The sequence below is a fragment of the Coenobita brevimanus genome, chromosome 6, assembly GCF_032717465.1.
Source record: "Coenobita brevimanus isolate Jiangsu-jjx chromosome 6, ASM3271746v2, whole genome shotgun sequence".
In the NCBI taxonomy this organism is placed as follows: Eukaryota; Metazoa; Arthropoda; class Malacostraca; order Decapoda; family Coenobitidae; genus Coenobita; species Coenobita brevimanus.
In genome coordinates, this window is record NC_136959.1 from 1026900 (window position 1) to 1045275 (window position 18376).

The 18376-nt window shown below is 41.7% G+C and overlaps 1 non-coding gene across 1 annotated transcript; it reads right to left on the bottom strand.

Annotated features, from left to right (window-relative positions):
- Positions 1-921: 921 nt before the first annotated feature.
- Positions 922-1040, bottom strand: LOC145403310 (5S ribosomal RNA). Its single transcript, XR_013897973.1, has one exon. It is a non-coding gene; the product is annotated as a 5S ribosomal RNA (ribosomal RNA).
- Between the last annotated feature and the right edge of the window lie 17336 nt (positions 1041-18376).

Consider the following 18376-nt stretch of genomic DNA (forward strand, 5'->3'; position numbering starts at 1 on the left):
CAGCGGTTGAACTTTTGGGTATCTCGGAGTCCGGGTCAACCCTTGCCTCACTACAGCATCAAGTCGCTGAAGACTCTGGGATAGTCTCTGCTGTCAACCACTGTTTTCTCGGCCGTCACTTGCTTTGGTAATAATGTTACATCTTACTGAACTTTTTTTTTTTTTCCAGTTTTTAGGAATATAGCCCTTAAAGACCTTTCTGGTTCCATTTCGAGGCAAATTTTTACACAGAGAAACTCTATACACCTCAGGGTCACTTTGTAGGGAGGGCCTCAATTTTACCTTCCAGTTCCTTGTCTATTCGTAACACATCCCATCACCAGCAGTACCAGTGTAAATTTTATCTTCTAGTTTCTTGTCTATTCGTAAAACATCCCATCACCACTAATTCCTCCTCTCTTCCAAACGGCTCTGTGGTGGTGGTAGGAGATCCTGCTCATTGTAAACACGGGCATCTGAGGTGTTTGGCAGGGGTGCGTATGTTAAACAGGGGTAGAGCTGAGTGTGACCCGTATGAGACCAGGGCAGGGCAAGTGTTAGTCAGGGTCACACAGGGAGGAATGTGGCTGCAGGGCGGTGTAAGATGATGATGTGACATGAAAGGGAGGAAGGAGCAAGGGAACGAAGGGGGAAGGATAAAAAGAGGAACATTTATTATTGGTAGACACGTGGGAAACTAACAAATAACTTAGGCAGATTTTTTTCCCCTTTTTGCATTACTTAAAACATGCAGGTGTTCCTCAAGACCCGTCAGTAACCGAAGGCGATGAAATATAACACTGAGGAATTTAATCTTTCATTTAAGATCCATCCATCCATTGCCAGACGCCATGTATCCCAAACGGGGTGGCCAATGGCTCAGAGTTAATTGTTTTACAGGGAGGGACACTAATCCTCCACCAACCCCACTTGACGTAGGGATGCCAACAGCATCTGGTATTCCCAGGCGGTCACCAATCCAAGTACTAAGCAGACCCAACGTTGCTTAACTTCGCTGATCGGATGGGAAGCGGTGTACTCAACGTGGCATGGCCGTTGGCTACCCAAATAACCCAAATTCTGGGCAAACAGCCACTGCACACATGGAAAATGAGCAAAAACGGGTAAGGGAATTAGTTACAAGAGATTGAGGTGTTACAATGGTCCAACTGGGAATGCAAAAATATAATTAATGTAATTGTAAACAGGGCTGGATCCGGCACTTTGGAAATGGGAAGGGGGTATGTTTCCTTACACACGTATCAAAGGTTTGAATTCATATTAACTTATTAACAAATTCCTCAAAAATGATTACCAAATCCCTCTTTTCATTCAAGTGATTCTACGTCAGCAATAATGGAGGATATTAGCTGTATATGTTTTGGTACAGAAAATATTATTCTTTGTTGCAAGTAATCATTGGTTTGTCGAAATAGGGAGTGTCAGCCCCCAAGCCTTCCTTCTAAATCCAAGCATGATGAAGGGAAAATATCAAAATTTTATCCGAAGTATGGATTGTAAGTTACAAAATTAAGTCGTGTTTTGTGTTGTTCAGCAGTTCTGTGGTAGTGGGTGAGAACATCTTAAACATCATCATAATCCCAAAACCTTACCTTCATTTATAACCAACTAATAAATAAAATATATATAAAAAAATAGATAAAGGAACTGATACAACTACATTCCGGAAAGTAAAATTAACAGTACTCTTTGCCCACATCTCCTCTGTGCCAGAAATATACGATGCGTACGAACGATATTATAAACAAAAGAACTCTCATGGCGTTTGGACACTTGCTGTTCTTTCCTATTATATGCTGCGAATTTGCAATAATACCCCTCTTTTACATATATGCCATAAATTTACAAGAATCTGTCTTAAGGTAGAGTACTTGTAAATAATCTTTAATAATTTTTGTCAGTTTCACCATCATCATGTGCAACTCCTGCGAGAGGAACGGGAGGGTAGGACGGAGGCTGAGTGAGACAGAAAGGGATGAGGAGAAGGCAGGGATGTGCAGGGAAGCGTAGGGAGACTGGAGATGTGCGAAAAGGTAGTGGGGCAGGGAGTCAGGATGGAGGTGGAGTGAGGCAGGGACATGCAGGGAAGGTGTTGGGGGACGCAGATGTAGGGAGAGGCAGCGGAGCATGGAGGCAGGATGGAGGCAGAGACATGCAAGGATGGTGTTAGGGATGGGCATGGAGGAGGAGGTGGAAGGACAGAGAGGCAAGGTGAGGTAGGGTGCAGGGTGTGGGAAAGGGGACGGGGAATGTGTAAATATAATTATCCAGTCTGCTTCAGGGGCAGTAATGGCCTTGTGCTCCTCTCCCCTTCTCTCTATTTATTTATTTATCTATCTCTGTCTATCTATCTTTCTGTCTACATATTTTTCTCCCTCTTACAATAATTCTGCTATTTTAAAGTCTCCACCTTCCCCGCCCGTGTAATGACTGGGCTGCAGGTTATTATTCCAGGTGTGGGCTTATGTAGACTAAACTGCACTGACAGAGAGAGAGAGAGAGAGAGAGAGAGAGAGAGAGAGAGAGAGAGAGAGAGAGAGAGAGAGAGAGAGAGAGGTCTGAAAGAGAAATTGTTTATACAAATATTGTCACCAGAGAGTTCCTCAATGTTTCCACATTAAACATAAAAAATACAGTATGTTGACAAAATGAATTATTTCTTTACTACGTGTACACGCGAACGTACACAGATATGCATCCTGGCGGGGGGCATGTTTACTTAAACACACACACACACACTAATGCACATGTACACAAACCATTCTGACACACGCGCACACACACGCACTCGTAATGTAACACACAAATCTCAGCGCTACAGTGAACACATTTACAAGAACAGAATTATATATCCATCATCCAATCCTACATTGCCCCATGAGGAGCGTAAGAGCCCGGGGCCAGGCAGTTGGTCCCGACATTTAAGATGAGAGTGACTAGCCTCACTCATCCCTGAGTGGCATTACATAAGCAATAACCCCAACCACCCCTTGGATATAAACCTTCACCAGCTCAATCCGATTGGAGGACAATAATTACCCACTAAACCACCAGGCGCCAAAATTTGGTTATATGGTTACCACCCAGCGTAGTATATGGTTTCCTGGTGTACAAGAAACCATTTGGTTTGTCAATCAGTGTAGAGTAACCCACAGGCACAATTATATATATATATATATATTTATATATATATATATATATATATATATATATATATATATATATATATATATATGGAACACTAATATTTACACACACACACACACACACAAAACTATAACACGCACATATACAGAGTTATGACAAGGACAGGGTGAAGTAAGGGGTGCAGGGGGGAGGGGAGAAGTAGGGGTAGGATGGAGGCAGGGTAAGGCACGATGGAGGCAGGGTGAGGCTGGATGGAGGAAAGGTGAGGAGGATGGAGGCAGGGTGAGGCAGGATGGAGGCAGGGTGAGGCAGGATGGAGGCAGGGTGAGGCAGGATGGAGGCTGGGTAGGGCAGGATGGAGGGAGGGTGAGGTAGGATGGAGACAGGGCGAGGCAGGATGGAGGCAGGGTAAGGCAGGATGGAGGCAGGGTGAGACAGGATGGAGGCAGGGTGTGGGGAGTTAAGGATAATGGCGGGGAAATGTGGAAATGCAATAATCCTCCATTAAATTGTGAGTGGTATCAGAGGCTACACGAAGCATTTTAATGGTGTCTTGTATTACCTCTCTCTCTCTCTCTCTCTCTCTCTCTCTCATAATTCTGCCACTTTAAATGCGTCCCCACTTCGCCGCCCGTGTAGTGATTGGGTTACAGGTTTTTATTCCAGGTATGGCCTACTGTAAATTGAATTGCACTCTACTACGTGAATGAGAGAGAGAGAGAGAGAGAGAGAGAGAGAGAGAGAGAGAGAGAGAGAGAGAGAGAGAGACGGCTGAAGATCAGATTCATCTCTTTTTGGTATTCACCGGCTTCATACCAAGCTCTCAGGAAAGGAATGAAAATGGGTATAAGCCAAGCAGGGGCAACATTCATATCCGTGATTAGATGATAAAGCATAACATCGTCATAGCAAGTCGTATTCTGCTTTACACTAGAGGGTTCCTCACTACATTATCTTAATGATATACTGTATGAGCTTTCTGGGGAGAGGGTAAGAAATAAGAATCTACGGAGAAAAGCCAGCAAAGATATTTTTTCCCCAATAAATAAAGAAAAATATAAAGCCTAGTTCAAGATCAACTTATTTTCCAGATTCTCAGATGTTATAATGTATGCTACTGATGTAAACTACATCAATAGTAGAAAGACTTGTTTAGCATACGAGCCAATAACAAGATGAAAATTGCAAAGATGTGCTACGAAGCCTCCCAGTCCACCTAGAATATGACCTTTACTCTAAAAATCAAATTTGTCAGACTTATAGCATTACCAGTGCCAGTATTTCAATCTCATCAAAAATCACTAGGTAGATAAATAACGGATTACACAAGAAACACAAATGAAACTGAACACAGTTATACCATTTTTCATACCAGAATACTACCTTTCCGCATGCGTTATCAATAGAGAGAGAGAGAGAGAGAGAGAGCTATACTGTATGTTGGAGATGTCTCAGTTGTTGGAGGAGTCTGACTGTGACTACGGAGCGAGGACTGAGGAGGTTAGAGCCGAGGAACAGAGATGGACTGGGATGTGTGTTAACTTGTATGATCTGTGAAGTGTAATAATTTAGTTCATTTATATACAATGGTGAAGGATTTACCCTTGTTTTACAGTAAAAACAGTCTAACATACTAATAACAATAACTGAAATATATATTTTAGTTTTACTATAACTATAAATTTATATATAAATGGATTGCGTTTGTGTTTTTACATTTGCGGAACTGCTAATGATGGCCAAGGTAAGCTGCAAAGAAAATGGGTGAAGAGACGAAGGGGAAGACAGGAGGAAACAGCTCCTGTGAAAAGAATGGAGAAGTTGCGAGAGAATGAGAAAATGGCAGAGTATAAGAGCATAGTGGAAGAATGATTGGGAAGGTATGAAGGGGTGGAAGAAATATGCAAGATATTCACGGAAGAGATAGGTGCAGCATGCGAGGTGGTTTGTAGAGTGAGGAGATGCAGAGGTGTGCAAGGAATAGCATGGTGGAATGATGACGTGAAACGTGCTGTGGAACAAAAGGAAGGCATATAGTGAATGGCTAGCGAGTATAGGTAGGGGAGAAGATGAGAGAGAGGTACAGTATATGTAAGCGAAAGGGAGGTGAAGAGATTTGTGAAAGAGAGTAAGAAGAGAGTGGATGAAGAGTTTGGGAGGAATCCGAGTGTGAAATAGAGGGAGAGTAAGGAATTGTTTAGGAAGGAGGTAAAGAAACTAAGACAGTGTGAAAGGGGAAACAGTAGGGGAGTGAAAGATAGGAGTAATTGATTGTTGGTGGAGAAGAGAGAGAAAATGAGGAGATAGACGGAACACTTTGAGGATTTGTTGAATAGAGTGAGATCAGTGCAAGTGGCTGGGGAATGGCTGGGAGAAGAAGAGATGAGAGGAGGGAGGAAGAGATCAGTAGGGCGGAATTAGTGGAAACAATGAAGAAGATCAAGATGGGAAAGGCTCCGGAATTGATGAAGTGTGTGGTAAAATGCTGAAGTATGGGGGTGAGATTGTTGTGGAGTGGATATGGAAGTTGTGTAGATTGGCTTGGGAAGAGGGAAGGGTTCCAGAGGACTGGACATCAGGAATAATTGTTCCTTTATACAAAGGAAAAGGGGAGAGAGAAGTATGTAGTATCCATAAGGGCATTTGCCTTCTTGATGTGATTGGAAATATATATGGTAGAATACTTATTGATAAGGTTAGGCATATAACAGAGGAGCTAGCTGGAGAAGAACAATGGGGATTTAGGAAGGGAAAAGGGTGTGTAGATCAGATATTTGTTCTAAGATGTTTAGTGGACAAGTATCCAGAGAAGGGAAAGAAAGTGTATGCTGCCTTCATGGACTTGGAGAAAGCATATGACAGTGTAGATAGGCAAGGTATGTGGAAGATTTTAAGAGTATATTGAGTGGATGAGAAATTGCTGAGTGCTGGGAAGAGTATGTGCGAGGGAGTTGGGCTATGGTGCTGGTGGATGGTGAGCTGAGTGAGTTCTTTGATCTAAATGTGGGACTGAAACAGGGATGCGTGATGTCTCCATGGCTGTTTAATATAGTAGAAGTCCGATTTTTCGGCATCTATGGGACCAGGCAAGTGCCGAAAAATCAAAATTGCCGAATTATCAAAAACCCTACCCACTCAGTACCTTATATGTTTCGGTGAACACTATCATCACTACTCATATCATTACAAATGTGTTTGGAGAGAGTACTGTATACTGTTTGATACTGTACAATGCTATAATGAATACAGTACTATACATGAATATTAAAAATAAAGAAATTAATGAACATACTGTATATAAATGTAATGGTACAGTAGGCCTACAAGTTCACATGCACTTACCTAAACTTATAGTAGGTTCCTTATTTACATATGTACAATAGAAGGGGTTGATTGCAGTCTGCTACTGCTGGAAGAAGTCCCCAGCAGTAGAGGGTCCTGCAACAGGCTCCAAGGACTCTTCTAAGGCGGGTAAAGGCGGGTAGCTAGCTGGCGAGCCTCATGGAGAATTTCAAGACTGACCAAAAAAATCGGAAAATCTGCCGAACGATCAGAGATTTTCGTAAATGGGACTATTTCTCAAAACTGCCAAAATGTCAGATTTGCCGGGGAATTGGATGCCGAAGAATTGGACTTTTACTGTATTCATGAATGGGGTTGTAAAGGAGGTGCAAGGCAAGGCAGTGGATGTAGGGGTGGCTCTAATGAATGAGGATGATGTGTGGAAGATTCCGGTGTTGCTGTTTGCTGATGATACGGTATTGTTGAGTGAAGATGAATGGGAGTTGCAAGGTTTGGTGAATGAATTTGGGACAGTGTGTAAGAAGAGGAATCTGGAAGTTAATGTAAACAAGAGCAAAGTTATGGTGTTTGTGAGGAATGAAGTCACAGAATGCATAGTGAGGTTGGATGGTGAGGATATGGAGAATGTGAGTGCATTCAAGTACTTGGGTAGTGTGATGAGTAAGGATGGAAGTTTTGGGGATGAAGTACTTGAAAGGGTACAGCAGGGAAGGAAGGTTGTTGGTTCGCTGAAAGCGGTAATGAGAATATAGGGAGGTGAGTATGGAAATTAGTGGTAGGTGGTGGCGACCATCATCCACTCACTTGATGTAGTGCTGCCTACATCTTCCTTAGCCTTTATCATTCTTTTCCTGTGCCTGCCCTCCTCTCTTCCTATTTTTCCCATCTTTCCTGTCACATCTTATTGCTTTCCTTTCCGTTACAGGTGGCTTTACATTGAGTGACAAGCCAAATGGTTTCTTGTAAGCCAAGAAACCATTTACAACGCTGGGTGGTAACCATATAACCAAACCATACGTGCTCCCTACGTGTCAACAAGTGGGTTGGTGGAGGGTTAGTGCCCCTCCCCGTAAAACTAATAACTCAAAGTCAAATGGCCACCCCTTACGGGATTATGGTGTCTGGCAGTAGACAGATAGATAGATAGACTTTCACCTTCACTATCCTTTTCACTTTCATCCTAACTTTCACATTCACTTTCACCAACTTTCACATTCACTTTCACTTTTAGCTTCACTTTCACCTTCCTATTCACTTCTACTTTAGCGGTCATTTTCACTCACTTTTGCTCCTCTCATTCTCACTCACTTTTATTTCACTAACCTTCATCTTCACATCGACAGTCACATTCTCTCTCTCTCTCTCTCTCTCATACACACATGAAGTACACTCATATGTACACATCCCTACACAATCATTCCCTCACTCATAAATATGCACACATACGTACATACTGTACAAGCACAAGTGTACACGTACCCTCGATGCAGGTGGGTCTAAACTGGTTTGACTCTGCCTGCCTCTCCCTCTCTCTTATAAATAATGTGAAATACAGTAATCTCTCGATTATCTGATGTAATAGAGCCAAAGGCACGTCTGGATAAGTGGCTCTGTCTGGACGGTGGACTTCACCCCTTGCTCCCCTTTGCACATACCCTAACTTTGAAAGCCATTGTAAAAGGTCACTAAAGTACATTGTTTCATTCATTCATTCATTGCCAGACGCCATGTATCCCAAACGGGGTGGCCAACGGCTTAGAGTTGTTTTACAGGGAGGGGCACTAATCCTCCACCAACCCCACTTGACACGTAGGGATGCCAACAGCATCTGGTGTTCCCAGGTGGTCACCCATCCAAGTACTAACCAATTGTTCAACACTTATTCCTGGTGTTTTACATTATTCTATCTGGTCAAGCTGACATATAAACCACAGCCAAGCAATAATTATGGTCAACCAGACCCATCAATCACAGGCAAGTGATCACCACTGCCCTATAAAACATAAAAAAAAAAAGGCCCAGCTGGGCGGAAATGTTTGTGTGGCCATAATTTCCACCTGGATGCTAGCATTCTGTCCGGATAAAACTGGAAAATGTACGAACAATGGTTCTGAACACCCAGATCACAGCATCTGGAAAATGGATGGTCCAGACAGTGGCCCTCTGGATAACTGAGGGATTACTATAATACACACCCAAATTGCACTAAAATCATGAGTGACAGAGTATTATTTTATATTATACTGTGAAATATTGATAAAATACACGTGATTTAGTGATTTTTCTTTTGAGATAATGTGAAATCATGTGCTATGGTGGTACAAATCTAAACTGGTGGATAGGGTGTGGCGCGACCCTCTGTACAGTGTTGCTATGTTTCCCAAACCCGCGATGTGAAACGGCTGTTATATTATGTAAAAGGCATCACAAATACGATAAACATATGAATACAATGTTAACGTGTATAATAATATATGAAAGAACAGTAAAACTTATTATGAATGAAATATTTATATGGCAATACAGAAACGTGGCATAAATATTTTGCAGTGATGCTAAAAAAAAAGTAGTCACTTTTATTGGCTTTTACCGTATTTCTGGGGTGGGTAATAATGTCATAATTATGATTATAAGATAATGTGCAGGAGTATAAGTAAAAATGTGCAAATTTCTTAGTAAAAGAAAAAAAAATACATTAAACCCTCGTGAGCGGCAACACTCACACAGACCCAGCCTAACCCGAGAGCCTCCTCGTGTCACTTTACTTTGTGTCCTTACCTCCTGGGTGGTGTGGAAATAAAGTCAAATTTACAATATGTACAATATAATGTTATAGAAAATAACCAAAATATATCCTAAAACACCACAGATGAGAGAGAGAGAGAGAGAGAGAGAGAGAAAGGGGGGGGAGGAAGGCAGGCCAGAGGAGGTGTTGAGGGATGGAGGAAGGGAGGGAAGGAAGGAGGGAGAGAGTGATTGAATGAAAAATCATGGCGCCGCACCAGCGAGGTCATCTGGTTACATATGTAAAACAATAATAAATATTTTTAGATATAATTAGATATAATTAAAAAAATAAAGAAATGAAAGCATAAGTTTATAAGTCACTCATAAAAGAAACAAAATTCCCCAGGGTGAAAACATCTCCCCCAGGAGAGAGAGTGAGGGAGGGGGGGGCATCGTGCGTATGGAAAACGTAGGAACACTGTACAGAGCTTCGTGCCACACCCTAGCCGCCAGTTTAGATTTGTCCTACCATAGGCACAGCTAGCAAACATTTTTGTGGGGACAAACTGTGCAAAAGTGCTATGAAATGATTCATAAATTACATTATATCAATAAGTTTTATAAAAAAAAGTGATAATAAAACACTATCATGAAGTTTTAAAAAGTGATTTTCTTCACATCATTACTGTTTCACTAAAGTCTAACGTAAACACTAGGGAATATCACGATAATTTCATATGTGACTGGCTAGAGGTGTTTTTTAAAAATATTACTGTAATTATTGTGATGAGACAACGTGGCAGTAACCCTAGTTTGAACGATTTCCACCTTGCCGGGCTATTTCCCGCATCAGAAAGGCAAAACACACCTTATCTTCTCTCAAATCGTTCTCCTAGCTGGGAGCATGTATGGACATGCAGTTTGTTGCAAATGATGGTAGAAAGATTGTAGTTTGTCTGACAAAAATTTTAGTTCTTGAAATTATGGGTATGTGGGTTAAAACAATTTTAAAATACATAATTTTTTTCCAATTTCTCCATACTAAGCACATAGGTTGTTGCCACAGCTGCTGCAGCCAGTGGATTAAAGATACAAATTTTTGTCCTTCTACACAAACTATGACAGTGCCAAATACAATACATCTTCGATATACTGAGCCCTCTTTTGACAAATTCTGATTTTAATGACCACCTTGAGCTGGCCGAATGTTATGTTCATTTAACATATTTTATTCGGTAAAAGAACGGACACTTGGAAAACACCAACCAGCATGGCGTCCCTACACACACAGACACAGACACATACACAGACACACACACACACACACACACACACACACACACACACACACACACACACACACACACAAACACACACACACACACATCAGTAGTCTGGAGTCCTCATCTCAAAAAACACATAGACAAGACTGAAAAAGTTCAAAGGGCCGCTACAAGATGGATACCCAACTTAAGGGATCTAAGCTACGAAGAAAGACTAAATAAACTGAATCTACCAACACTACAGGAGAGAAGGAAAAGAGGTGACACGATAATACTGTATAAATGCATATCAGGGAAGGAGAAAATAGACATAAATGATTACTTAACATATGGGGAAGCATCAGCAAGAGGACACCGCAAAAAACTGCATAAGAAGAGAGGTGATAAAGATGTGAGGAAGTTCAGTTTCCCAAACAGAGCAATTGATCAGTGTAATGCACTACCGAATGAAATAGTGTGTGCCAAAACAATTCACAAATTTAAGGATATGTACGATAAATATGGTTTAAGACACGGGACAGTACGAGCATGACTCATTCCTGTAAAGATACAATTAGGTAAGAACAATTAGGTAAGAACACTCTCTCTCTCTCTCTCTCCTCAACATGCTACAGAAGGCTGCATCAGAGTCTGGGTGACCAGCATCGTGAAAGGAGCCATACACAGAACATTAATTGGGAAAAAGACCTAGTTAGATCTAGCTGTATGTTACTGTGTATAACTGTATGGCCAAATGACGCTCTACTGTATATTTAATGAACTTTGTTTGGTAACGGTCATAATGCCTGGGAAATTACCAAACAGCATGTGTTTGGCTTTAACCCCTTAAACGCGGATCGTCGCGTTTGCGATGCTCGGCGAAAAGGACATAATGGCGGATCGTCACGTTTGCGATTCTAGTAAATTTTGAATAACCGCGGGCAAGCAGGCTCCAGCTGGTATTGTCTATCAGTACCACCACCCTCTAGCTACAACTAGCATACTTTACCTTTGTACTACTGCCCTCAGTTGTTGCCAAGTATCGCGTTTTCCCCCCATCCCCCCCCCCCACCACGGCCCGGCCAGCCTGGCTGTGATACATGGCAGCGCTCTGAGCGCTCAGAACTGTAAATCTGCACTCTCCTCTCACAAGCAGTTTATGCTACTAGGAAACACTTGTTTCCCCAGTTGTAACACTAGCTTTTTTTCTCACGGTTTGCCCCTGTTTAGCGTCAGTTTACTGCAGGCTTTCAAAGTGACATTATGGCGAGTTCTAGCTCTTCCCAGTCAGTGCAAGCGGCCGACAGGAACAAGAATAAAGTGGCGGGCGTAAGGCAGAATAAAAAGCGCGCCGTGGTGATCTTTCGGGAAGTAATATGATTGAAAATAATGTAGTATACATGTTTTTAGCTGTGAAAATGGAAATGTTTGTTGAGTGACGGGAAGACCGCCGCCACAGTGCATGTCGGCCGTACGCTTCGTTGATTTTAGCCTTATTTTCAGTGCTATTGTACAAATACGGAATCCTAACTACCTTTACGTTGTAGTATAAAGTTTACTGTGACAGAATGAGGCTGTGGTAGAGGGGAAACCGGGTTGCTGGAGGTGTGAAAGTGAAGATTTGGTTACCCAACTTTGCAAGTCTCCACAAGTCCTTGGGTAGTCCACGAAGGCTCAACACCTGTCTCTGGAGAAAGCTGAATGTAAGTACTATCTGCCATACCAAGTATAATGTTCTAGGGTTAATCTCTGATTTTTGGCGAATATTTTCCTACAGGTACTCAGACCGCGATACAACCCCGCCACTCGGGGGGGAACAACTGTACACGGCCACGTTTAAGGGGTTAATGAACTACAGTTCTGGTTTTAATGTCAAGGGTCTGATACCAATTAGTTAACTATATCGAGGGTGTACTGTACTCAAGGCCATACCAATGTGATGAGAAATATCATCATCTGACCTACCGTTGTTATGGACCACACTACCAAGATAAGTAAATCTTTCCAAGATATCCACATTCTCACCACATGCTTGGAGAGACTGAACCATTTTATCCAACAAGTTACTAAATTCCTGGACCTTGGTCTTGACCTGAAACCTTTAACTCCAATCACTTTGCATTCTCATGAAAATCCTCAAGGGCATTCAGTAATATCTCCAGCAACTTCACTAAGACACCTGCATCATTAGCAAAGTCAAGGTGAGTAACCCTGAAACTGCCAACTGATGCTCCACAGTGACTTTGAATCACAGCCCAGCCAAGTTCCCGATCCATGCAGGTGTTGAAAAGCGTGGGAGCAAGGACACATCCCTGTCTTCCACCAGTACTTACTGGAAAGAAGCTGGATACTCCCCCCCCCTTCACTTGACAGCACTCTCAGTGTCTGAATACATTCCAGCAATCAGACAGATCATCTCTGCAGGGATCCCATAGTCACAAGAGTTCCCATAGTGTCTCATGATTTACCATATCAAGTGCCTTCTTGAGATCCACACAGGCCGCAAGCAGACCTTGTCAATACTCTAGGGAGAGTTCCATGAGAACCTGAAGAGCTAGGTCAAATGTAGACCTCTTGGGTGTGAATCCAGATAGCTCGGGCCTCTGACACTTCAGCAAAGGGTTCTGAATATATATCATGAGAATGTGAGCAGTTAGATTAAGTGGAGGAAATTTGTTTGTGGCCATCTCTTATGGAATTAAGACATCTAGCAACAGATGGATATATGAAAACAATCACGGGCATCTGAAATTATAATAATCTGATGGTGCTGCAATGCTTCATAGTTTTAAATATGTGCTGAAAGAGCAGTTACTTTCTCACTATATACAACATATAGTACTGGGATGTACATTATTACCTAATAACAGTGAGTGAATATCCCGTATTAAATAAAGTCATATAGATAATGTACAAAATGGGTATTTACATGTAACTATGAGAATCAATCCTACTGTTAAAACAATAATGGTGGACTCCAACATATGCAACCACTAGAATTTATTAGGCCTGTCCTGTACCTATAACTCTGAAACGTATGCCCCACTTCTTTTAAAAACAAATGATCTACTTATATTGTAAACTTCCTTTCAGTTTTCAGCATAAGAAAATATTTGTTATATAAATTACTTACATTATTATCATGATCTCTGCATGTATAGTGTTACTTTGTTATGAATGACTACATACAGTATAGGGTTTGTCAGTGCCACAATATGCCTCCCCTTAAAAGTCCTGCAACAACCCCAACAAACAGAGGGAAATCTTATCCTACTTGAACTTTTAGCATACTATACTGTTCTCATACAAGAGCACAGGAAAGACTGTACATTGGCTTTAAGCACACGCCCATCATTGCATAACGAACATTCAGTACTAACACATTACCGCACAAAGTAGTATACAATTACTGCTACTAATAAACTAATGATATAAAAATTTTGGACATCTACTGTCATTTTTCTTACCTACACCAAGAAATTCCGAAATCCTGGGAAAACACAGGTTTTGTGCTGGAATGTTCAGAACATCCAGAAAGACGATACCCAAAAATACAGCAGGTCATGTATCTTGTACAGTTATTTGTAAATTATAGTAAACTCTCAATTATCCGGCCCAATGCAATATCCAGCACTGCTGGCTCAGCTCTATTGAAGTCATATCCAGCAAAATTATGCAATATCCATTGCTGAAATGGGATGTAACCAGCGTTCTGTGCAATATCTGGCACAGAGGTGTATCAGTCTGCTTGTAAATGGTAGCCAACCAGTGCTGTATTACTGTGCTGTATCACTATTTTGTTGTATTTTATACTTAATATTCATCTTTTACTCATGGAAGAGTTTTTAGGAGAGAGGTTCGAGACAGGCAGTAACGCAATACCTGGCTTGACAGCAAATACTGAGCCAATGGAGGTACTATGCAATATCCAGAGTTTTGGTTTAACCGGCATTGGGCTTGGCTGAATTACGTTGGATAATTGAGTTTACTGTATCGGGATTCACTAACCCTTCACCGACTAACTTTAATGGAAAAACATCCAGCATAGGCCAGATATTAAAACATCATGCTTACAAACTGACCCAAAGACATAAAGGGCCATTTCCACAGTTGTTCTCAATGCCATTCCCAACAGCCTACACAGGTCCAAACATATTTTCATTTTTACAGCTGTCCCCAACCAGCCTTCCAAGACCTTCATTTGAGACCACATTCAAGATGTCCCCATGTACAGGCAGTCCCCAACTTGCGAAAATAATTGGTTCTTAGAGGTCTTTCGTAAGACATTTTTTTTGTTGTAAATCCATCTCTCATTCTTATACTCTCTCTCTCTCTCTCTCTCCAAACCAACCCCAATCCCATAATTACTAAAGGTACAAGTTTCTTCCCCTCTTCCTCATCCCCTTTATACTCCATACCTACTTCTGTGCTACCCTCTCTCTCTCGCCTCTCCAGCCCAACCTATCTTTTTTTTTTTTTAAATAACAGAACAGAGGAAGGAAAAACAAATGGGTAAAAAAAATATCTACCTATTGCCAGATGCCTTAGTCCTGTAAGGGGTGGCTATAAACAAATCGCTTTCATGTCACCTTGTCCCCTGCCATTTCATTGCCATGGTCCAAGCTCACAACCCCCCTCTCTCAAATACCTCTCCACTCCATCCCTCCATCTGGTTCTTGGCCTTCCCCTCCCTCTCCCCCTCCACCTCACATACATACACTCTCCTCGTCAGTCCCTCACTCTCCATCCTCTCCATATGGCCAAACCACCTCAATGTGTTTCTCCTAACGCTTCCTATCACATCCACATCCACACCACAATGCTCCTTCACTTCCTCATTTGTCAGTCTTTCTTTCCATGTGACTCCACATGCTCACCTCAAACAACTCATTTCCACTGCTCTCACTCTTGACTTCTGTCCCTCCATCAAGGTCCCAGCTTCACTTCCATACGTTAATGTGGGTATCACAATACTGTCATGTAGTAGTTTTTTCAATTCCATGCTCACTTCCCTGTTTCTTATCACTGCTTCCAAGGAACCAGCAACTTTTCTTCCCTGTTGTACCCTTTCAAGCACTTCACCCTCTAAACTTCCATCCATACTCATCACACTACCCAGGTGCTTAAAAGCACTCACATTTTCCATTTCCTTCTCATGCAACATCACTGTACATTCACTGACTTCACTTATCTCGAAGACCATAACTTTACTCTTCCCTACATTCACCTTTAGATTCTGTTTCTTACATACTCTCCCAAACTCATCCACCAAGCCCTGCAGCTCCCCTTTGTCTTCACTTAACAACACAGTATCATCTGCAAACAACAGTACAGGGAGTTTCCAACCATTGACCTCTCTCACTAGGGCCACTCCAACATCCACTACCCTACCTTGTATCTCTTTTACAACCCCATCCATATACAGGCTGAACAACCATGGAGACACGACACATCCTTGTTTCAATCCAACCTTCAAACAGAAAAATTCACTCAGTTCACTATCCACATGCACTGCAGCCTTAGCACCCTCATACATACTCTTCATGGCCTTCAACAGCTTCCCATCTACTCCATATATTCTTAATACTTTCCACAAACCTTGTCTATCCACCCTGTCATAGGCTTTCTCCAGATCCATGAAGGTCGCATACAACGTCTTTCCCTTCTCTAGAAACTTTTCCACTAAAGACCTAAGAATGATTATCTGATCTACACAACCTCTTCCCTTCCTAAAGCCTCCCTGTTCTTCTCCAACTAATTCCTCTGTTATTTCCCTAACTCTGTCAACAAATATCCTACCATATACTTGTCCTATTACACTAAGAAGGCAAATGCCCCTATGTTTACCACACACTTCTTTTTCCCCTTTTCCTTTGTACAGAGGAATAATTATACCTGACTTCCAATCCTCCGGGACTTTACCTTCCTCCCAGGCCAATCTGCACATCTTCCACATCCATTCAACTACTATCTCTCCCCCATGCTTCAGCATTTCAACACACACTCCATCAATTCCTGGGGCTTTGCCCATTTTAACTTTCTTCATTGATTCCACAGCCCTAATCCCATAATTACTGAGGTCACAAAGTCCTTTCCCTCTACCCCATTGCCTTTCTACTCCATACCTACTTCTGTGCTATCCTCTTTCTCTCTTTCTCTTTCTCAGATTGAAGCCCATTATTGTCTCCACTCCTCCACTTATCCCCTACCCTTTTCTGAACTGCAATTATCATCTCACCTCCTTGTCAGTGTCTTCACCTGACCCTATCCTTCCTTGCTATGACTGACTCGCCCCTCTCCCACACACAATTTTATTCATATCTGAGGATTTTTCGTACGTCGATCCTTCGTAAGTAGGGGACTGACTGTAATACTGGAACATTCTTGGGGAGCGTGGAGGTTCCCCAACAGACGGAACCAAAAGAAAAAAGGTTAAAATTGTTGTCTAATGGATATATTTATCACCGCTTTGAACTAAGATACCCAATGTAGTACTGCAGCAATGACTGTACCCCCGTAATGAAAATACTCACTTTTAAGAGACTATAATTTACCTGAATACAAGTCATCTTCGCTGTTTACTTCAGAGGCTGATGAAGACTCCACAACAGACAGATCCAAAAGAGATAAAAGATCATCAAATGCATATTTTCATCAAAATTTTAATATCACATACCCAGTGTGATATTGCTGAAATAAATAACACACAGTTCAGAATATACCTCACGTTCGTGTGCTATTACTTTACTCGTTAATAAATCATACCAGTTCATCACTCATTAAATGTTGTTACATACTTATTACCTCTCCATAGTACTTTTGCATATGCCTTTCTTACAACACTCATCATTCTTCACATTCAACTTACAGTAGAATCCCACATTTAGACACCATTTGGTACTGTAAAAACCTTACAAATATAAGTTGTCCGAATTCAAATGGACTTCTCATGGAGATAAAACAAGTTGGTGCTAAGGATGACTGGTGACAACACAAACAAATAAAATTAAGGCTTTTTCATGTTTAATTTTCTCATCTTACGCCCCCCTTTCAACATCAAAACAATTTGAACAAAATTATTGAATACCATTGCTACTACCTCCATTCCAATATATTCCCAAATGAAGAACTGCTTACCATTGGATTATTAATAACAACATAATCAAGAAGTCACGTTATGGCAATGTTAAAAAATATAATACATTAACCTCTATGAGCCAGGTGTCGGTTTGACCCGACATGAAAGGGGTGGACGAAAGTCACCAGGTGTCGGTCAGAACCACAGTTGTTTTTGCATCACAGTTTGAAGTGGCCGCCATTTGATCTGGTCACCAAAAGGTAGGGAGAGACTCCTGCCACCCAACACACTGGTAACTCTGTCTTCTCTTGATTCTGCCAGGTGTAGAATGATGTTTTCTGAAAGTTCCTTGTCTGATTCCATTCCTGCCTCATACCGACCCCCTGCCTCATTCACCCCTGCTACATCTCTTTCCAAGGATACTGGTGTGCCTTGGATACCACTGTGTCTAGTTAATCTAGTAGTGGAGAAGTTATCATGCTGAGAGTGAACCCGAAGTTGGAGCCGCAGGCACATGCACGAATACATCCTGCTTCGAGCACCGAAAGTTAGTCATCTTCTTCACGTCCTTACTCATCGACGCAACTACCTGTAGACCTGGGGATACTTTCCTTTGCAAGAAGAGTTGGTGAGTAATATGGTTTTAATTCCCTAACTGCTATATTTACCGAGATACAGTATTAATGTCTGAAAACAGGTCGTTTTGGGAAAAATGCCGATACTGAGAGAACAGCCTCACCAAAATATTCCTGGCGTCTAGGAGTTAAAGCTGGAATGAGTCCACCTGGAACATACAAGCACCTGCCAGCTGCTGCTGTCATCATGTACGATCACTGATTCTTGTGGTTGTATCTCTGCC